The sequence below is a fragment of the Rattus norvegicus genome, chromosome 16 (genome assembly GCF_036323735.1).
Source record: "Rattus norvegicus strain BN/NHsdMcwi chromosome 16, GRCr8, whole genome shotgun sequence".
Taxonomy (NCBI): Eukaryota; Metazoa; Chordata; class Mammalia; order Rodentia; family Muridae; genus Rattus; species Rattus norvegicus.
In genome coordinates this window covers 21,176,354-21,193,278 of record NC_086034.1, presented here as the reverse complement: position 1 = coordinate 21,193,278, position 16,925 = coordinate 21,176,354, and the positions used below count along the sequence as shown (strand labels likewise).

Below are 16,925 nucleotides of genomic sequence, written 5' to 3'. Positions count from 1 at the left end.
TTATAGAAATGTCTGGACTTACTAAGAAGTACTTATTATATATAAGTATACAGTAGCTATCTTCAGACACACCAGGAGAGATCATCAGATCTCATTATAGATGGTCGTCAGTCAACATGTGGTTGCTGGGAATTGGATTCATCAAGACCTCTGGAAGATCAGTCAGTGCTCTTTTTTTTTGTTTTTTTTTTTGTTTTGTTTTTTTTTTTTTTTTTGGTTCTTTCAGTCAGTGCTTTTAACCACTGAGCCATCTCTCCAGCCCAGGAAAACCGATATGGGAGAGGGTGAGGGGGAAGGGATGGGGGCTCATGGACCGGAAACCAGGAAGGGAAAAACATTGGAAAAGTAAGTAAAGAAATATATCTAATAAAAATTTTTTAAAAAAGAAATATTATGGTCTAGTAACAGTCACATTTTAAAATCAGTCGAACATGTACTCATTTCTGCAAACAATACTTGTCAAACGTCAGACATCTTCTATTGTACGAGGACTGTGCTCAGTCTTCCACTCACTATGTCTTTTGAGTCCATTCTCTTATTGGCCACCACTACCCACAAGGACTTACTGCTCACTTGCAGTTTGTAGAAATCTCCACATCTACAATGTGGACTCCCTTGAGCAATCTTTCCATATAAAACTGGGATAGTTACACTATTGCTGAATTGTAACAAAATTCATAAGAAAATTAAACTCACAAAGAAGAATTTTACCTTCACAGAGGAGGTAGAGCTGACATTATCCACATTCACACACCTAGGAACAAGAAAGGAGGGCTTGTCAGGGAGCCTTTAGAATAACAGCATGCAACATTCTTCCAACCTTGGTTTTGTGGCTCAATCCCTTCTTCATGAATAAGAAACCCAGGCAAACTAGCCAGTAAACTTCAGGGGATTCTCTCTCACCACCTCCTGCCTCACCATAAGTGCCCCAGGATTCAGATGCACATGAGATCCTCAAGACCTCATGTGGATTCTGAGAATCCAAACTTCCATTCTCACAGACTCATGGCAAGCACTTTATCCACTGAATCATCTCCCTTCCTAAGGATGTTTGTCCATAACTCATGCTGTGTGGGAGATAATTGTTCAGCTTGTGATTATAGAAGAAATAAAGAAGCTGAAATCGGAGTACACAGAGGCAAAGAGAATGTCAGGTTCTGAACATTATACTTTTTACAGATTAATTTATTGTAAAATGCACAGATTCTTACCATGGTGATGTTCCTGTAAGTCTCTTACCAGCTTCTAAAGAGGGAAGCAAAATTTGTCACAAAACAACTATAGGAAACATGACAATAAGTACAAAGGCTAATATTTGTGACCCTATATCCTTTGGCACCATTTATGAAAAGCCTTTAAAGTGAATAATTATTGGTAAATAATAAATATATGCAAAAACCTTTCTTCCCATTTCCTAGTATATTTTAAAGACAAAGAGAAAATTTCATCAAAAGTTACTACTTATAAAAATTGTTGTGCAAATTACCTATGATCCTGATCACTATCAGACACAGAAATTATCATCTTAGCCTGAACTGTTGTCCCATAGTGAAGGGTTAAAAGGACAGCGTCATGTTGCCACTGCTGCTTTTTGCCTCTGGACTAGGGATGTTTGCAGCACTCTAGGTGAGCATGCTCATCTCATACAGTAGTGAAAGGGGCTGCTACAAAAGTCGACATGAACTTCCTTCACTGTAGGGGAAATTCATTGCTACCACCGGGAAGCACAGTCTCTGGTGACTGTCGTTGCAGCATAGTCAAATATAGGAGACCCAAAGACCTTTACAAAGTATTTCCAGCTGCAAGTGTGACAAAGCTCTTGAGAGATCAGTGTGTTACTGTAGTCGAGATCTTCTGAAGAAGATGTTAAGGGCCCTCAGATCTAGCATTGACCCCTAGCTCATTTCCAGCAAAAAGAAGTTCAACATCAACTTCCATTGCCGGCCATGGCAAGAGCAACTGGAAAGACTTCCTTAGTAGTTATGCAACATGAATTATTACTCCAGAGAGAAGCATGAAAGAAACTTGCAGATAGAGCAGCAATCTCACATAAAACATTTTAAAAATATATTTCCATATATAAACCGTAGAGTGTCTCAAGTTTCACTCTCTGGATAAAGCCTGTCCTTGAAACATGCTTCAGAGAATGAACAACCCTAGTTCATTTCCTTTACAGTATGTAAAACTCCACTGCACACCCCTTGGCATTGCCCATGACCAGAGCAAGTTTTTGTCCTATCAACAAATGGGCTGAGAAAATGTCTCTATGGTGGACCGTATGCTCAGCATGTGTGGGGCCTCTTTCAGTCCTCGACAACACAAACAAAACTCCAGTGCTGAAATACATTTTTAAAAAAGACACCCACATTATGATAATTCTGTTTCCCTCAGGGTTATGTGAAGAGGGTCATTTAGGTTCCTCTACACTATTCTCTGGCTGGCTCTCTCCAAAGTAGGTATGAGAGATGCTGTGGTGTAGGTTGCTGAAAGGATAAATTCTGTGGTGTTTCTCCCACTGTTGGAATCTAATCTTATTCAGACTCACTCAATGGATCATTCAGTGCTGTGTACTGGAGAATGATGTGGTTTTTCAACCTTCCATCTACTGTGCCAATGTTTTTTTTTTACTGGAAATTATGTCTTGCAGCATATAAAACAAGTATCACTATATCTTTTGCTAATTAATAGAACTACAGGGAAAAGGTGCTGTCAGAGTAGCCCATATGGAGGCTGCTTTCATTGAATGCTAAGAATATCAGTTTTCATTCCCCAGCACGACCTACAAATCTCACACACCATTCACTTCTCCAAAGGTTCCTGAGTGAGCCAGATATTTATAATATCAAGATATTCACATTAAATGGAAGACAACTAAAAATAACTATAAGATAATCTGTGAATTATAAAATAAGTATGATTGAAATATTATGGAGAGAAAAATTCCAGATTATGCTAATGATATTTAGTCTCCAAAACATAATGAAATTAATTGAATACTGTTTTTGTTTTGCTTTTTAATATGATCATATTTTCACACACTGACTCCTATGACATGTAGCAATAATCATATATATAGTATATATGCTAAAACCTGAAATAAAAATGTATTTTATATCAAAGTCAACTTGCTGCTATGTGTCTAGAGAGGACACAAATCATGGAATAGTTTTTTTTTTTTTATCAAAGGTCACTACATGCATCAGTAGTTCGATTTGAATATAGTAGCATTGCAGATGATATAATTTGAATTTGAAATTTCTTAGAAGCTCTGGTTGGTTGGCATTGTTGTTCATATGGGGTCTCAAGCCCCTTCAAGCTCCTTCAGTCCTTTCTCTGATTCCTTCAATGGGGATCCCATCCTCAGTTCAGTGGTTTAATGATGGCATTTGCCTATGTATTTGCTGTAGTCTGGCTTTGCCTCTCAGGAGAGATCTACATCCGGTTCCTGTCGGCCTGCACTTCTTTGCTTCATCCATCTTATCTAGTTTGGTGGTTGTATAAATTTTTAAAAATCCCATAAAAGAAAAAAGGAAAAAAAGAAAAAAAAGAAATACAGGGTAAAAAATGGAGCAGAGAGGAAAGGAAAGGCTGTCCAGTGACCGGCCCAACTTGGGATCTATCCCATGCATAGGCACCAAACCCTGACACTATTACTGATGCCATGTTGTGCTGGCAAACAGGAGCCTAGCATGGCTGTCCGCTAAGAGGCTCTACCAGAAGCTGACTAAGACAGACGCAGAGACAGCCAACCACTGGATTGATGTCTAGAATGCCTATGGAAAAGTTGTGTAAAGAAATAAACTGTAATTCAATAAAAAGAATGCAAATACATAAAACAACTTTAAAAGAAAAAAAGAAATTTCTTAGAAACAATATCTTAAGTAAATCTGAATTCTAAAAATGGTTGCCAGGAAGTGAAGAATGGATATAAATATATTCATATTTGATTTCCTTACTTTCCTAGCACAAACAAAGTTCTTTCTATAGTTAGGGTAGAATCAGTAGAGGACTTACACTTAATCTTACCTGAATTATGCCGGTTAGAGTTTTTCAAAATGGATTTTAGCTGTCCTGGTGGTCTTACTCCACTGTGGTGTATTTTAAGAATGTTATGTTAATATTCATACTAAACATTAATCCAATGCATTGGATTACTTCTTGCTTGATTTTCTAACTTATATTACATTATAAATTGTTTTAAAAAGCTATTCATTTGTTCTTTAACCAGTTGAGTATGTCTTGGAATACTTTACTTCCAACTTTTCCCCATGTAGAAGAAAGGGAAGGAAATTAGGCCCAAAAATCAGCCCAATGAAACCATTATACAGATACATATATACACACAACCACCTCTCTAGCTTTTGCTCTCATAGCTATACCGAGTGATATTTTTAATCTATAGATGCAATGGAATTAATCCCCTGACTACATTAATCATAACAGTCTTTGCCCCTGATGCAGTAAGGCACCTATTCCCATGATACTTTGTGAATATTTCACTATCTATGATGGTACCACCCAAGTGGTTTGCTTGTCGAACATCAAATAGATTTCTGTTGCTGCTAGAGCTCTTCAAAACCCACCACTGCATTTGTAATGTTCAAGCTGCTCCTTCTTAACACACGCATGAATGAATCCCGAAGTCACAATCTGCCTGTTTCTGTGCCATTTATCCATTTTTATGAACATAATAAGGTAATAACAGAAACAAAGAACAATAAGACTAATTGCATTGAGACTGTGAAACTGTTTGCACTTCCAAGTATAAGTTAACATGCGTATTTTGCAAGGAGTCTTTGAACAGTTTTAGTATGGAAAAGTTTGAATCTTGATTTTGACATTAGCTTGTATGATTTAGGGAATCTTAAACATGGAGGGAATAAGTCATGTGATAGTATTTATAAAATGATTTCCTGATGCAGAGCCCAAATAAAGAGAACAACATAATTGTCCTCTCTTGTGGAGGTAATTAATCCTAATGAGCACAGAATGAGCTTGAAATACACCTTTTAATTTTCTACCAAACCAGTGTCTAACCTAGCATCCTGGACAGGAATGGATGGGCCTTCACCTGTATGTTCATGTCCAACTGATATGGAAGGCAAAAACCTCCTTTATAGAGAGATAAATAATAGTCACATGGTCACTTAGTTCTATACATTCAGCTAATCTATTGAGATTCAAAGGATCCATTACTGTGGAAAACTGATCATATGAATGGATATTTGATGGGTGGAGCTTTCAGGAAGACATGGGTCTTGTGGAATAATTAAAAGGTGAATGACTGGTTCCCATGAGTTCCCATGCTAGGTGCAATCACATGCTCTAGATGTTTCTCTGTCATCCATTTTCACAAACTGTCTCCATAGCGGGTTGTTCTGTGGGCCATGCTAGTGTGGCCACATGCCAAGCTAGCCCCAAGCATTCCATAGCCTAGCACCGCTTCCTGTCACAGACTCTTCTCACACTCCCAACAATCCAGTGAAGTCATGACTCAACAAACTGTAACCCAGCAACTGTAACCCAGAGTCATATGTTAATTACTTAATGAACAATACATTTGCACAATCAACTTACAACCAATTGATAAGGACATAAACCACCCACTTAGGTAAGATATAGTTAGTTCATCTAGACACACACAAACCAGTATATATCCATCCCTTAAGAATAGCCATAACAACCTATAAATGTAAAGTGAGAAATGTTAATATCCACCTTCATGGAATCTCAGCCTTTCATTGGATGGACTGCAACTCATGGGTTTCTTCTAAGATATATGATATATGCTACACCTGACAAAAAGTTCCTTTGCCTTCATAGCTGGTGTCAAAGGAGGAAAGAAATGGTTGCCATCTTGTAGTAATGACTGACAACTGAGAATCATCCCACATTATGTACCGTGTCAGAGAGATGAATGCCTGAAATGATAACTATGAGTGTGGGTCTTAGTCCACAAATACAATTTAGTAAGGCTTTGAAAAGCTGAAGAATCTTAAGTGGACATTAACTTGCAGAGTTAATCCTAGCAGGCTCTTTTTAAAAACTGCATAGTTTTTTCTTGGAAATGGCGTGTGAGCATACTTTTCACATTCATATAAAGTACACTGAACAAATTTTAGGCTAAAATTATATTCAGAATACTGTGGGACCTGTAAGACACAAGTCTCAAAGTATACCCAAAAAGAATTTGCTTTTTATCTTTGCACTCCTCTAGTACTAATGTACTGTTAAGCCTTACCAGGACAAAGGCCTTTCATCTTTAAAAAACAAGACTTCTGAAAATAAAAACAAAATGTGTATTATTACAAGTATAGAAGAATATTACAAATAAAATTATGAAACTCATTTTTAGTATCAATGTCTATGAGAACAATCTATTGAGTACTCTAGAGTAAATATTCATTTGTAGCCAATTACGTCACTTAGAACCAATCCATTCCCTGTATATTGCAAATCAAAGATGGCAGTAATTTATCAAACATCAATGTCTAGAAATAAATACCCGTGAACAATTGTGATGATCCTAACTGAACTCTCTCAGAATGACAGAAAACCCCATCCCTACCAGTATAAAAACAATCAACTGTGATTCCTTTTACTCTGGGCTAATGATTCTTGAAAGAATAACAGATTGGGTCTGGTGGCGCACAACATGAATCCCAACACTGAGGAAGCAAAAGCATATGGATCACTGTGATTCCTTAGACAAAGAGAGCTACAATTTAGTGAGACCATATCTTAACCTAACCCCTAAAAAGAGAAAAACCCAGAGCCCACTTCATGACTCTTGCACCAGTAAACACCCATGGATAAAAAGTTGGCTAAAGGCCAGCATGAGAATACACTCAACAAGAACAAAACAATATAACACACCGAGAGCCCAGCTATCCTACTACATCAAGACCTGGATATGCTAACAAAATCAAAACACAATAAAATGACATTGAATCCAATCTTATGAATATGATAGAGGAATTTAAAGGAGAAATTATCAAATCCCTTAAAATATACAGGAAAATACAATCAAACAGGTGAGCAAAATGAATAAAATATGTCAACACCTGCAAATGATTAAAGAAGCAATAAAGGAAACCCAAAATGATGGAACCTTGGAGACAGAAATACTCCAAAAGAGAACAAGAACAGAAGCACAGCCAACACAATAAAAGAATTGGAAGAGATGATCTCAGGCATACATGATATACTCAAAGAAATTAATACATCAACCAAAGAAAATATCACCTAAAAAGTTACTGACTCAAAATATTCAGGTAGTCTGAGACACTGTGAAATTTTGTACTAAGGATAATAGGAATTGTTCAAAAGTGAAGAGAGTACCAGCTCCAAAGATGAGAACATATGTTCAACAAAATCATAGAAGGAAATTTATACAACATAAAGGAAGAATGCCTATAAACTTAGAGGAACCTTACAGAACACCAAATTGATTGGTGTTAACAAAAATAAATAATAATCACTCATTCACAAAATGAGAATGGCAGGAATTAACACTCATTTGTTGTTAATATCTCTCAATATCAGTGAACTCATCTTCCCCACTAAAAAGGCACAGCCTGACAGGCTGGATGTGGAATCAGGGCCAAACTTAAGAAAAATAGGAACAGGAGAAGAAGATTCCCAGATTAAAGGCCCAGAAAATATCTTCAACAACATCATAGAAGAAAACATCCCAAACCTCAAGAAAAAGATGCCTACATACACACAAGAAGCTTACAGTACAAATAAGAGTTTACTGTGTCAGAAAATAAATCCTCCAGCTACATAATAACCAAAACATTAAATCCCCAAAGCAAAGAGAGAAAATTAAAAAGCCACAAGGAGAAAGAGGCAAGTAACATATTACATATAAAGACAGAACAATCAGAATTATACCAAACTTCTCAACAGAGAATTAAAAGCCAGAAGAGCCAGAGAGATGTCTTACAGACCCTAAGAGACTATAGCTGTCAGCCCAGACTACAATACTTAGCAAAATTTTCAATCAATTTTACTCAAGATGGAGTAAAAAGCTATTCTGTGACAAAACCAAACGCAAACTATATCTTTCTACTAACCCATCACTAATCAGGATGCTACAAGCAAAACTCCAAGACAAGGAGAGTAACTGAACTCAATGAAACACGAGAAACTAATAATCGCATAGTAAAACCAACCAAGAGAAACACATGCAAACCAAAATCAAAATACCAAGTAAAAGCAATCATTAATTATTAATATCTCTGAACAGGAACAGATTCACTTACCAAATAAAAAGACATAGTCTAAGAGAGTAGATGCATAAACCGAATCTATACTTCTGTTGCATATAGAAATGCAACTCAGCCACAAAGATAAACACTGCCACAGAATAAAGGACTGGACAAAAGGTCTGTAAAGCAAATGGACCCAAGAGTCAAGCTGCAGCAGCCAATCTAATATCTGGTAAAATAGACTTTCAATGAGAAATAATTAAAAGAGATGGGAAAGGACACTGCATATAAATCAAAGGAAAATCCAACAAGATGATGCTTCAATTCTAAACATCAATGCTTGCGATATAAGTGCATCCTCCTTTACAAAAGAAACATTTACTAATTTTGTTAAAGCTTAAACCACACCTCCAATTCCACACATTATAGTAGGGGACATCACCTACATATTATCACGTTAATGACCAACAGGCATGTCACCAAAAGAGAAACTAAACTGAAATGTAATGCAACTAGTAGATGGCATGAATCAAATGGACCTAACAGATATCTGTGGTGGTTTGCCCTGAAGTTTCTGTATTTTGATGCTAATTCCACTGCCCCAAGGACAGCTGCCTAGTCACAGACTCAGAACTCAGATGACTTCACCAGAACCACCTCCCCATTGAATTTGTAAAATACAGGTGAGGGGCAGGTACAGGATAGTAGGAGACCTGACATTGGAGGAGAAGCAAGGATGGGCAGGAGAGAAGCTTGAAGGAAGAGAAGGGGATTAACACAGAGAAGAGGAGAGAGAGGGGGGAGGAGCCATGGCAGGTGATGTTAAGATTCTGCTCTGTGTATTTACAGGTTGTTATCAATCTTCCTAAGGGATGGATGGTACCAGGCCTTGTATGTTTAAGTGGCAACTATACCTTACCAATTGGATCAAAGATTATTGTGTTGTGTGTTCTTTTATGTGAGGGTTTGAGTGTAGGAAAATGTGCGGCTGGGCTGTGTTTCCGCCAAGATATCTAGCAGATATCTTGGGGCAACGAGGTGCGGACCTAGCGGGGTAAAAGACAACTTTTACTTTTTTATTTTAATATTTTTACAACAACAGATATCTATAGAAGCTGTCACTCAAATAAAAAAATATGTATCTTCTCAGCACCTCATGGAACCTTCTCCAAAATTGAACATGTACAGATACAGATCTACAACAGATACAAGAAAATACAAAAACAACAACAACAACAAAAGAACACCAAAATGCTTTTGTGTCTGATAAGGTCACCATGGACTAAAGTTGGACTATGTCAACAACAAAAACAATGGAAAGCCTACAATCTCATGGAAACTGAACAACTCTATGCTAAGTGACCACTGTTGAAAGAAGAAATCAAAGTCTTTCTAGAATTCAATGAAAGTGAAGGCACAAATCATACAAACTTAGGGAACACAATAAAAGCAGTGCAAAAGGAAAGTTCATAACACTATGTCCCTTCAAAAGAAATGGAGAGATTTCATAATAGCAGCTAATCAGCACATATGCAATATTAAAAATAAAAACAGAAGCTTACACGCTCAAGAGAAGATGGTATGAAAATTAAACATAGAAACATGGGAAACAATACAAAGAATGAACAAAACCAAGAGCTGGTTACTCAAAACCACTCTGACATGTCATTTGACACCCATCACAAAAGCAAAGATGAAAAACTCAAGTGAGAGTGAATGCTGGCAGGTTGTGGAGCAAAGGGAACACTAATCCATCACTGATGGACGTGAAACTTTGAACAACAACTTTGGAAATCAATTGGGTGGTTTCTCACAAAACTGAGAGAAAAAAACTGTATTACCTCAAGGGCCAGCTATAACGCTCCTGGGTGTGTAGTCATAAAGATGTCACACTGTACCAAAGAAACACTTGTCAAACTATGTTCATAGTAGCTTTGTTCATACTAACCAGAATCTGGAAACAACCTGGATGTCCCTCTACTGAACAATGAATAAAGAAAGTGATGTATGGCTCCCAAACCCCGTGGAAGAACCGGACACTTCCGGTTTTTAGCGGGAGTCCGAATCTCATGCTCCCTGCCTCCAGCTCACTGCTCCCAAACCCCGTGGGAGAGAGAGCTCACCGCCCGGACAGGTGGGCACTCCTGAGACTGCAGAGCAGAAGAGACCACCAACACTGTCCACCCCTGCCCATATACCTGGCCCAAGAGGAACGGTCTCTGGGTTCCCGTAGATAAGGGCACAGGAGCAGCAGGTCCGCTGCATCTGAGACACCGCAGGAACCTGAAGAGACCAGCCAGATAAACGGTTCTCTGCACCCAAATCCTGGGAGAGGGAGAGCTAAACCGTCAGAGAGGCAGACATGCCTGGAAGACCAGAAAAGACTACACTCTGCCCACATCTCTGACTCCAGAGGAAAACACCAAATGCCATCTGGGACTCTGGTGCACGGGGGGCTCCCAGAAAGGGCGGCGCAGGTCCTCCTGGTTGCTGCCCCTGAGGAGAGATCATGAGCAACACCCCACGAGCAATCTTGAGCCTCGGGACCACAGATAAGACCAACTTTTCTGCTCCAAGTGACCTGCCTGGTGAATTCAGGGCACAGGCCCACAGGAACAGCTGAAGACCTGTAGAGAGGAAAAACTACACGCCCCAAAGCAGAACACTCTGTTCCCATAACTGGCTGAAAGAAAACAGGAAAACAGGTCTACAGCACTCCTGACACACAGGCTTATAGGACAGTCTAGCCACTGTCAGAAATAGCAGAAGAAAGAAACACTAGAGATAATCTGATGGCAAGAGGCAAGCACAGTAACCCTAGCAACAGAAACCAAGACTACATGACATCATCGGATCCCAATTCTCCAACCAAAGCAAACACGGAATATCCAAACATACCAGAAAAGCAAGATATATTTTCAAAATCATATTTGATCGATACTGGAGGACTTCAAGAAAGACATGAAGAACTCCCTTAGAGAAATGCAGGAAAACATAAATAAACAAGTAGAAGCCTACAGAGAGGAATCACAAAAATCCCTGAAAGGATTCCAGGAAAACACAAACACTAGAAGGAATTAAAAATGGAAATAGAAGCAATCAAGAAAGAACACATGGAAACAACCCTGAATATAGAAAACCAAAAGAAGAGACAAGGAGCTGTAGATACGAGCTTCACCAACAGAATACAAGAGATAGAAGAGAGAATCTCAGGAGCAGAAGATTCTATAGAAAACTATCGACTCAACTGTGAAAGATAATGTAAAGCAGAAAAAGCTACTGGTCCAAAACATACAGGAAATCCAGGACTCAATGAGAAGATCAAAACTAAGGATATAGCTATAGAAGAGAGTGAAGACTCCTAGATCAAAGGACCAGTAAATATTTTCAACAAAATCATAGAAGAAAACGTCCCTAACCTAAAGGAAGAGATACCCATAAGCATACACGAAGCCTACAGAACTCCAAATAGATTGGACCAGAAAAGAAACAGCTCCCGTCACATAATAGTCAAAACACCAAACGCACAAAATAAAGAATATTAAAAGCAGTAAGGGAAAAAGATCAAGTAACATAAAGGCAGACCTATCAGAATCACACCAGAAACTGTGAAAGCCAAAAGATCCTGGACAGATGTCATACAGACCCTAAGAGAACACAAATGCCAGCCCAGGTTACTTTATCCTGCAAAACTCTTAATTAACATAGATGGAGAAACCAAGATATTCCATGACAAAACCAAATTTACACAATATCTTTCTACAAATCCAGCACTACAAAGGATAATAAATAAATATTCCTGAATATCTCTCAACATCAATGGCCTCAACTCCCCAATAAAAAGACATAGATTAACACACTGGATATGCAATGAGGACCCTGCATTCCCTACAGGAAACACACCTCAGAGACAAAGACAGACTCTACCTCAGAGTAAAAGGCTGGAAATCAACTTTCCAAGCAAATGGTCTGAAGAAGCAAGCTGGAGTAGCCATTCTAATATCAAATAAAATCAATTTCCAACTAAACGTCATCAAAAAAGATAAGGAAGGACACTTCATATTCATCAAAGGAAAAATCCACCAAGATGAACTCTCAATCCTAAATATCTATGCCCCAAATACAAGGGCATCTACATACATAAAAGAAACCTTACTAAAGCTCAAAACACACATTGCACCTCACACAATAATAGTAGGAGATTTCAACACCCCACTCTCATCAATGGACAGATCATGGAAACACTAATTAAACAGAGACGTAGACAGACTAAGAGAAATCATGAACCAAATAGACTTAACAGATACTTATAGAACATTCTATCCTAAAGCAAAAGGATATACCTTCTTCTCAGGTCCTCATGGTACTTTCTCCAAAATTGACCATATAATTGGTCAAAAAACAGGCCTCAATAGGTACAGAAAGATAGAAATAATCCCATGGGTGCTATCAGACCACCACGGCCTAAATCTGGTCTTCAATAACAATAATGGAAGAATGCCTACTTATACGTGGAAGTTGAACAATGCTCTACTCAATGATAACCTGGTCAAGGAAGAAATAAAGAAAGAAATTAAAGACTTCTTAGATTTAATGAAATCGAAGGTACAACATACCCAAACTTATGGGACACAATGAAAGCTGTGCTAAGAAGAAAACCCATAGCTCTGAGTGCCTGCAGAAAGAAACAGGAAACAGCATATGTCACCACCTTGACAGCACACCTAAAAGCTCTAGAACAAAAAGAAGTAAATACACCCAGGAGGAGTAGACGGCAGGAAATAATCAAACTCAGAGCTGAAATCAGCCAAGTAGAAACAAATGGACACTATTCACTTATCAGTGAGTGCACACCATCTGTGTTATTTTCTGGGGTCACCTCACTCAAGATGATATTTTCTAGTTCCATCCTTTTGCCTATGAATTTCATGAAGTCATTGCTTTTTAATAGCTGAGTAGTACTGCGTTTGTGTAATTGTACCACATTCTCTGTATCCATTCTTTTGTTGATGGACTTCTGGGGTCTTTCCAGCTTCTAGCTATTAAAAATAAGGCTGCCATGGACTTACTGGAGCATGTTTGTCTGTTATATGTTGGAGCATCTATTGGCTCTATGCCCAGAAATGGGTATACCTGGGTCCTCAGGTAGTACTATGTCCAATTTTCTGAGGAAACCCCCAGCTGAATACCAGAGCAGTTGTACCAGCTCGCTATCCAAGTAACAGTGGAGGAGTGTTCTGCTTTCTACACATTCTTGTCAGAATCTGTGGTCACCTGAGTTTTGTTCCTAGCCACTCTGAGGGGTGTGAAGTAGAATCTCAGCATTGTTTTGATTTGCATTCCCCTAATGACTAAGGTTGTTGAAGAACATTTCTACAGGTACTTTTCAGTTATTCGATATTCCTCAGCTGAGATTTCTCTGTTTAGTTCTATATCCATTTCTCTAATAGGATTATTTGGCTCTCTGGAGTCTAAGTTCTTGAGTTCTTAGTACATATTGGATATTAGACCTCTATTGAATGTAGGAGAGGTGAAGACCTTTTCCCAATCTCTTGGTTGCCATTTTGTCCTAAAGACAGTATCCTTTGCCTTGGAGAAGCTTTGCAATATTATGAGGTCCCATTTGAAAGTCCTTGAGCAGAAGCCATTGGTGTTTCTTTTCAGGAAAATTTCCGCAGAGTCCCTACGTTCGAGGCTTTTCTCCACAGTTTCCCCTATGGCTTTGAGTGTTTTCTTTTTATGTGGATGTCCTTGATCCACTTGCCCTTGAGCTTTGCACTAGGGAAGAAGATCAATTTGCATTCTTCTGGGTGCGAACTTCCAGTTGATCCAGCAACAATTATTGAAAAAGCTATCTTTTTTCTACTGTAAGGTTATATTTCATTTGTCAAACATCAAGGGACCATAGGAGTATTTGTTCATTTCTGTGTCCTCAATTCTATTACATTGATCTACCTGCTTGTCTCTGTTTTAATACCATACAGTTTTAAAACTATTGCTCTGTAATACAGCTTGAGGTCAAGGATGGTGATTCTATCTTTTATTGTTATTATTTCTTTATGTTGAGGATAGTTTTCTCTATCCTTGTTTTTTTTTTTGTTGTTGTTATTCCAAGTGAATTTCCAAATTCATCTTTCTGACTCTATGAAGGATTGAATTGGAATTTTGATAGATTGTATTGAATCAGTAGATTGCTATCAGCAAGATAGCCATTTTTTATTTATTTACTTTTATACTTCAGATTTCATTCCCCTCCCAATCCACCCCCTGACAGTCCCACATCTCAATATTGCATACCTCCTCCCCCTACCCCTTGTCTCCTCCACAAGGATATCCCCAGCCCAGCAACTCCACCATATGTATAAGCTTCCTGGAGCCTCTAGTCTCTTGAAGGGTAGACATCTGCTTTACCTGAACCCAGACAGGGGTGTTCAATGACTCATGGCTGTCTGTGTACAGATTTATGGACAGATGTTTAATTATGTTTCCCAACCTATGAGCCTTTGAATATTGTTGCAGATTTCATTATTGCTTTACCGCTATGGTGTAATAACTCCAAATCTGTGCCGGTGAGGGCTCAAGCTGCGCTAATGTTGATAACTGTGCTGACCTACATGGCTCCTTTATATTGACCTGTTAAATTAATGATGGATTTCTAAATGTCTTTAAAGAATCGTGTTAGTATTCTTAGGGGGTTGCACAGATTATCTAGATAAATTTTTGTGTTATGGCCACTGTCTTACGTAGGACTTTAGTTGTGTGAACAGACACCATGGCCAAGGCAACTCTTAAAAGGACACCATTTCATTAGGGCTGGTTTACAGCCTCAGAGGTTCAGACCTGTTATCATCACAGCAGGATCACTGCAGCCACCAATCAGACATGGTGAAGGAGGATCTGAGAGCTGTAGATCTTCATCTGGATGATCCTGCAGAATACTGCCTTCTAGGCAGCTAGGGTGAGTGTGTTAAACCCCTTACACACAGTCACACACCTACTCCAACAGGGCCACACCTACTCCAACAGACCATGCTTCTAATAGTGCCACCTCTGAGCCAAGGAAATATAAACCATCACATCCAACTCCACCATATTAATCCTTCTGACCTAGGAGCATGGGGCCTTTCCATGTTCCTGTATCTTCTTCTGTTAATTTACATTAAGTTTAGAGTTTTTACTGTACAAGTCATTCAATTCCTTGGTTATATTTAATCTATAATATCTGTGAGAATCTGTTAGTTTGCTTATTTGCAGAGTGTGCTGGGTATTTGGATTTAAGAAACTAACTTGGTTTGATGCATTCCTTTTCCTCTAATACAATGCTGAACAATTGAATAGCTGCAGGGGAATTTTGGTGGAGGCTTTAGAGACTTTTGTGTATATCAACCACCAAGGCCTAAATAAAGTGACATTGGCTTCATTCTTTCAAGGGTGTACATCTATCTCATTCACTTGTGCTCTTATTCTAGCTAAGACTTCAATGATTTTATTGAACAGGGGAAGATCAAATATATTTTTCACATTTCTGATTTCTGATTTAGTGTGAATGCTTGGGCATATATATTTTAGAATGATATTTGCTGTGTACCATTCTTATCTTGTCTTTATTATATTGAACTGTATCCTGGGTCTGATGGTTTATATGTGTGAAGCCCAGGGAATAGCAATATTAGAAGTTGTGACCCTGTTGGAATAGGCATGTCACTGTGGGTGTGGGCTTTAAGACCCTGATCTTAGCTGCATGGCTGTCAGTCTTAAACTAACAGCCTTCACGTAAACATGTAGACTACTCAGCTATCAAAAAACAATGACTTTATGAAATTCAAAGGCAAGTGGATGGAACTGGAAAATATCCTGAGTGAGGTAACCCAATCACAGAAAAACACACATGGTATGTATGCACTCATTGATAAGTAGATATTAGCCCAAATGCTTGAATTACCCTAGATGCATAGAACACATGAAATTCAAGAGGGATGACCAAAATGTGAATGCTTCACTCCTTCTTTAAAAGGGGAACAAGAATACCCTTGGGAGGGAATAGGGATGCAAAGTTTAGAACAGAGGCTGAAGGAACACCCATTCAGAGCCTGCCCCACATGTGGCCCATAAATATACAGCCACCAAACTAGATAAGATGGATGAAGCAAAGAAGTGCAGGCTGACAGGAACCAGATATAGATCTTTCCTGAGTGACACAGCCAGAATAAGGCAAATACATTGGTGAACGCGAACAGCAAACCACTGAACTGAGAACAGGACCCCCGTTGAAGGAATCAGAGAAAGGACTGAAAGAGATTGAAGGGGATGAGACCCCATATGAACAGCAATGCCAACCAACCAGAGCTTCCAGGGACTAAGCCACTACCCAAAGAATATACATGGACTGATTCTGAGCTCCAACTGCATAGGTAGCAATGAATAGCCTAGTAAGAGCACCAGTGGAAGGGGAAGCCCTTGGTCCTGCCATGACTGAACCCCCAGTGAACATGACTATTGGGGGGAGGGCAGTAAAAGGGGAAGATGGGGAGGGTAACACCCATATAGTAGCGGAAGGGGAGTGGTTGGGGGATTTGGCCCAGAAACCAGCAAAGGGAATAACAGTTGAAATTTAAATAAGAAATACCCAAGTTAATAAAGATGGAGGAAAAATAATGAATAAAAAAAAGAAATGTAAACCATTGAGGCACGTTGTAAACCTGTCACTAGAAT

At 38.7% G+C, this 16,925-nt stretch overlaps 1 long non-coding RNA gene across 1 annotated transcript; it reads right to left on the bottom strand.

Annotated features, from left to right (window-relative positions):
- Positions 1-710: 710 nt before the first annotated feature.
- LOC134482482 (uncharacterized) lies at positions 711-14,458 on the bottom strand. Its single transcript, XR_010058652.1, has 3 exons — positions 4,027-14,458; positions 1,212-1,245; positions 711-754 (listed from the first exon to the last, which is right to left on the bottom strand). It is a non-coding gene; the product is annotated as an uncharacterized LOC134482482 (long non-coding RNA).
- Between the last annotated feature and the right edge of the window lie 2,467 nt (positions 14,459-16,925).